Raw genomic sequence first — 6,352 nt, 5'->3', positions numbered from 1 at the left:
TGGATTAATTGTAGAGGTTTGATAGAAAACATGCAGATTTAGTCACAGTAATGTTGCATACATTAATGTGACTAACTCCCAATTTTTTATCCAAAAAGGGAACATAAAATAGAGAGTATGAAATGAGAAAATGAGTCTATGTCTTTACAGAGACATCAAATTCAGATATCAAGGGTTACAAAACCTTTTCAGACCAAAACGAGACTTCTTTATGTCTCTCTCTCTGTACTTAAGAGTGAAAAATATAATGAATATTAAAAAAACAGTCTTTTATTATTTCATAGCAAAGAGTCTGAAATGCAGATTAAATGCTCTATTGAAATCTCATTACCGGCTTCATTTTCAAACGAGTTTGAGAATTTTAAAGAGTGAATAATCAGACCTAATATAATGTAAATTAATTTATTAAAGAAGTTTACACAAAGGTTGACCCTGAGCTGATATGCACTATAAATATCAGGAGGGTGTCGGAACAGATCAAACGAAGCCCTGCAGACTTCTTTCTCCAAACCTTTAAAAATTCAGCAACACGTACTTCACGAAATCTCACTTTGATACAGATCTAGCGCTAAACGCATGTGCTAAGTCTCTTATTCTTAATAAAGCGCCTCAAACAAAGTACCAGGAGATACAGCTTCCGTTTGAACGAGTCTTGCCTTAATTAAATCTTAAATCGAGTCTTAGTTCTAATCTTAATTTTTTTTTAATGTTAGCTTTGAAAGATACATTAGATGATTCTGTTTTTCCCATAGCTGCTTCTTTGTTGCATATTCATCCGCTGATGTATTGTTTATTGCAATCCCTTGTGTTTCCGTGTTTGTTCTTGTATGTAATCAGTGTTTATCAGAAAAGTCCTTAGAGATATTCTGTCACATCCGTAATTAATGCATATGGTGGTCTGTAGAGGAAACAAGCTATCCCTACTGCTTGGGAGAGGGAGAAAGAAGCGCTCTATTCATTAAAAACCAAAAGAGGCCACAATCTACAGTTTTCTAACATTCTATCCAAAGCCCAATGTTTAATGATGTCAAAGTTCCTTACATTTTAATTTTTGTTTCATACAATAGCCTTCAACTCTTTACAATTAAACACTGCTTTACTACTGTAGCTTTAATATCCATATATAAATGACCTCTGTTATGACTGGCTAACTTTAAAGCAGTGCTTGAAACTGCTTAGTAATGCACTGAAACCACTCAGAACACTTTTGCATCAGTGCATAACAACGCCTTGACAGCCACCCACAAGATCCTAGGAACCGCATAACAATGTTCCAAAAATATTCAGAACACCCTGGAACCCTGGAAACCACCCCCAACATTATGTATAGGAGCTATATTGCAACAAAGTAAAACCAATCACATTAGCAAACACATAGAAACACCCTGGCAACCACCCATAAAACCCTAGGAATCACATAGCAATGCTCTAAAAAATATTCAGAGCACATTATTCACTGCATAGCAACACCCTATCAACCAACAACAACAGCACAGCATTAATAAAGATGTGACACTTAGAACAGACTTAAAACTGCATAGCAACACCCTGGCAACTACCCACAGCACGCTAGGAACCACACAGAAATGCACAAAAATATTTAGAGCATATTAACAATGGCATAGCAATGCCCTGGTAACCCCCCAATCACTGCAAAGAAAGTTTACACTAGTGTAGCTTTTGCTTCGGTTACGCCTGTTGTTTAAACTACTCTGGAGTTTTCAAGGGAGACTTTCGAAAATGCTGCAGACCCCGTTTTAGTTTGAAAACTCCAGGCTTGCGTTTCAGTGTATACAGACCAAAACTGAGACTTTTGAAAACCATGGCGTGGCTGCCCACATTCGCTCTGCATATCCTTGATGACCGTGTAAACACATCATGCTCATTGCTGTACCTGCCAGTGACTGGCAACCAACTTGCTGTTTACACTTTTACACCGTGTCCTAACTGCATGTGACGTGACGCTGCGACACACAATAAAAAGGTATTTTTTCCATGTTAATCAGTTTTTGTCCTAACTAGCCGCGACTGCAACAAGCAAAATTTCTATTTTAGAAATGGTTTCTATTTCTGTGACGTCGCGGCTGGAGCAACAACATACAAACTATATGACAGTAGATAATCTCAGGTGATTATGTGCTTTATTCAAAGTTAGGCGTGTCTAATGTGAGTTTAAATATCATTGTGTGTGACCTTATAGCCATACTGAAAGCAACAACAGATAGCTGAACCAACGAGTGTATCCCATAACAAAGTCACTCAGTATGTACATGAGTGTACAGTATGAGTGTATATATGAGTGTATCCCATATCAGTCACTCAGTATGTACATTTAATAATGTTAAAAAGGTTTAAATAATTGTTAATGAGATTATAAACATCCATTTCGTTGTGAGTGCAGTGCGTTTCTTAGAGAGCCCGCCACCACACATGCTTTTGATTGGCTGTGATATTTGATCGATTCTGTTGCATCTCAGTGTCGCGTCTGCTGTAGACACCCAAGTTGCTTGTCACTGGAATCTTGTCGCATCGCGTGTAGTTAGGACACGGTGCTACGAGCATGCCCAGTGTGCATGAATGGTCATGTGACGTGTTTGGATGGAGATCATTTCTGAAACGCAGTGAAAATGCCGATGTAGACGAGGATAGCTTTCATTTTAAAACACCATTTTAAAACAAAACACACTAGTGTAAACAGGGCCTTAGAACACACTGAGAACTGCATAGCAACACCCTGGCAACTATCCACAACACTATAGGAACCACATAGCATGCACTAAAAATATTCAGAGCACATTTTACACTGTATAGCAATGCCCTGGCAACCAATACCAACACTACATTAGTAAATATGTGACACTTAGAATAGAATCAAAATTGCAAAGCAACAACCTGGAAACCACACACTTTAGCATAACAACATGCTACAAATATTCCAAACACATAAGCAGCAGCATAGCAACACCCTGGCAACCACCTAAAACACTTTAGGAACAGTGTAGTCATGTACCAAAAAAAAATAAGATTAAGCAATTACACAGCAACACTTGGCAACCGCACCACAACATGTTAAATGACTACATAGCAACATTCTAAAACCCTTCTGATCCTATAACAACTGCATAGCAACACCTTAACAACCACCCACAACACTGTGCACGGCAAAAAATCTATGCAAATATTCATAGCCAATTTGTAGCACAACATTTTAACAACTGCACACAGCATTCTAAAAATCTTCTGAACACATTAACAAATGCATAGCAAAACCCTAGCAACCTTACACTTTAGGAAGTGCATAGCACAGTGCAAATATTGATAGTAAATGTTCAGAACACATTAGCAACTGCATTGCAATGCCTTAGCAAACAAACCACAACAGTGCATTAGCATAGTGCTAAAACACTTAGAGCAGACTCAAAACTTCATAGCAACACCCTGACAACTGCTCTCAAAAGTCTAGGAACCACTAAAAACACAGAAAAAGCAAAATATCTAATCAAATCTTGCTGTGGAGGAAATATTGTTATATAGGCATAAAAGTGTCTGTGACAGTACATCAAAATCTTTTATTTCAAAAGAACAAATTATCTATTATACGTCCTCTTACATCAATATCATAATGCTGCATTTTTTTCTCTCTGTAATGCACACTAGCTTCAACCAAGTTTCTCTGCTCTAAACACAAGCCCCCTCGTTCTGCGGCACCATGACGCCATCTTGGGTTTTATGGGTTATCAATCTCCATCCACAAGTAAGGTCTCAGATTAATGACCTCACTATTGTGCTGTCCCTCTCTGATTACCTCACCATGGCCTCCCATAGCAGAGCCATTTGGACATGTGGGAAATTGAGCCCTGGCACATCATGACTTCAGTAATGATGAAACCAAACAATAGTATGAGAAATAAAATGAGAGATGGGAGAGAAAATGAGAAAATGGAAGCCTCGTGAGGGACCGGTTTTGTAATTCTGTCCCGACGAGAGCAGCCAAGGGATTCAAGTCGCAGATTCGCTTAAACACTCGCAAAATAAAAGATTAACTAAACACGCTGGGCTCGTTTTGTGAAGAGCTTAATTACCGTTACGTTTCATTTCTGGATGACTCTGCAGCTGTTTGAACTCATTTCGATGAGGAAAAGAGGGAAAGGCCTCCCATTTAAAAGACATAAAATGGCATTCGCAATGCGTTTAACCATGGTAAAGTGACATATTGAAACAAAATACGTATTCAGCTGGAAATAATTTGGGATATACTTGAGTTTATCTATCAGGAGTTGCTTGGATTGTAAAAAGCAGAATGTGAATTTAACATTGGTCATTTCAGAGGTAGATAAAATCAATGAATTCTCTTCAGAAGATGTAGAACTCTTTGCTATAAACTTGCAGCGCAGTGAAGTGATTTCAAACCTTCTTAGATGGACGTAGATGTGCCAGCCGGCCTTATTCCTCCGGTTGTCCGCATGTCTTCACGGAGTTCACTAGGGCTGCTCAAGGACTGATGTGACGTGTTGGCAGCAGTCATGGTGTGGGATTTACCACCATCAGAATTCGTTGTATCAAGTGGAAGCAATCAGAATCTATGCCACTTCAAGGCCTAACAGAGTTTTTTTTTTTTTTTTCACACAAGATTCCGGCTTTGAGAAAGGTTGGCGGGAGTCTAGACTAAACCACTGAAGTCAGATTATTTACACAGAAATTCTGGCATTTAATTGATTCAGAATTGATCTGATATGATATGCTCAAATTACTCCAACTAAAAAAATATTACATCATTGTGATGAGTACATAATTACATAGACATACTAAAAAGTGACTTTAGAAGACAATATATTGATTGTTTTATTTCCATATCACTGAACATCAGCATATAACTGACCTTCAGTCCACAGCAATCCATTTAAATGAGTTTGTCAGTATGTCCAGAGGCCGGTCACACAAAACATGTTCTTGCGTTCAAAATAAACAGATGAAGGACAATAGAATGCAACAGAATCACAAAAAAACCCAACCCGATCTCATGAAAGTGCGTATTAATAGTACGCCAAATAAAAACGAAAACTCGTGGTATTGATACGCAAAAATGGACTTTATATGCTACGTGATGGGTAGGTTTAGGGTTGTGGGGAAGATGCGTACCACATGCACGCGAAAACTGCGTATTATATGCACGCCAAACACATGCGTATCATATGCACACCAAAGTCCATTTTTGCATATCAATACCACGAGTTTTCGTTTTTATTTGGCATACTATTTATACGCATTTTCATGAGACCGGGCTCAAAAAACCACAGGAAAAGTAAAGTGTCATCATGGGATAGGCAAAAACTGAAGAAAAAATTGAAGACAAATCTTAAGTTCTTGTGCAGTTTTACTTCTCAAGGAAATGTGAATGTTGTATAAACGTTTTACTGGAAAACAAGATATCTTCAAAAAATTAAATATTGTAGAACCAATTTTCAATTAGAAATTGCTATTAAATTTCACAGTTACAAAGAAAAGCCAAGCAATACATTGAATTTAAAAAAAAATTTTTTTTGTAATTACAGTGTAATTAATACACTGATTTTTGCACTGAACTGACATCTTAGACATTTAGAAATGACATCTTAAAAACGTTGGGTTTTAAGATGCTGCATGTTTACATAATAATTGCGCGAATGGATGCAAAATATGTCCTGTGTGTCACACCCCTGTGGACTGTCTATTGTGGTTTCTCCCTCTGTGTCCTTATTTGGTTGTTCCTGTTCTCATTATTAGTTAATCACCTCATTGTGCGCCCCTGTCTGCCCCTCGTTATCCTCCCTATATCAGTTCCTGTCCATTGTGTTCCACTTTGTCAGTTATTGTGAATGTTACCCTGTGCGTGTGCTCCTACTCTGTTTTGGATGTCACCCTGTTGTGGATTGATTAAAGTGATCGTGTATCCTTCATCTTCGTTGTCCTGCCTGTTCTCTAGCACAGCATCACCGTGACAGAATAACTGACCTACAAACAAGATGTCTACGGCTGAAGACAGGCTTTGGTGTCTGCGGCAGGGTGGTCAGGAATTGGAGAGGTATGTGGAGGAGTTCCTAGAGCTCTCTAACCAGGTGAGCTAATTCGATTCTGCTCTCGGGGTCTGTTTTCGGCTGGAGCTGGATGATGACGTAATCGGTTGTGATCTTCCCACGTATAGCTTTCCCCTGATCGAGCTGGTTAATCATGTCCTGTATTTAAATGGAGTTAATCTGGAGGTTGAAAAAGTTTGAAGCGATCATCATCCAGTCCCTCCCGAAAACCACCGCGCCTCACCAGCTCACCCCTCGCCAGGACCCTCCACATACCCATCCAAATGTTCCGACCACGC

Source organism: Sinocyclocheilus anshuiensis, unplaced genomic scaffold (genome assembly GCF_001515605.1).
Source record: "Sinocyclocheilus anshuiensis isolate Anshui unplaced genomic scaffold, SAMN03320099.WGS_v1.1 scaffold273, whole genome shotgun sequence".
Classification (NCBI taxonomy): domain Eukaryota; kingdom Metazoa; phylum Chordata; class Actinopteri; order Cypriniformes; family Cyprinidae; genus Sinocyclocheilus; species Sinocyclocheilus anshuiensis.
This window is presented reverse-complemented; position numbering follows the sequence as displayed.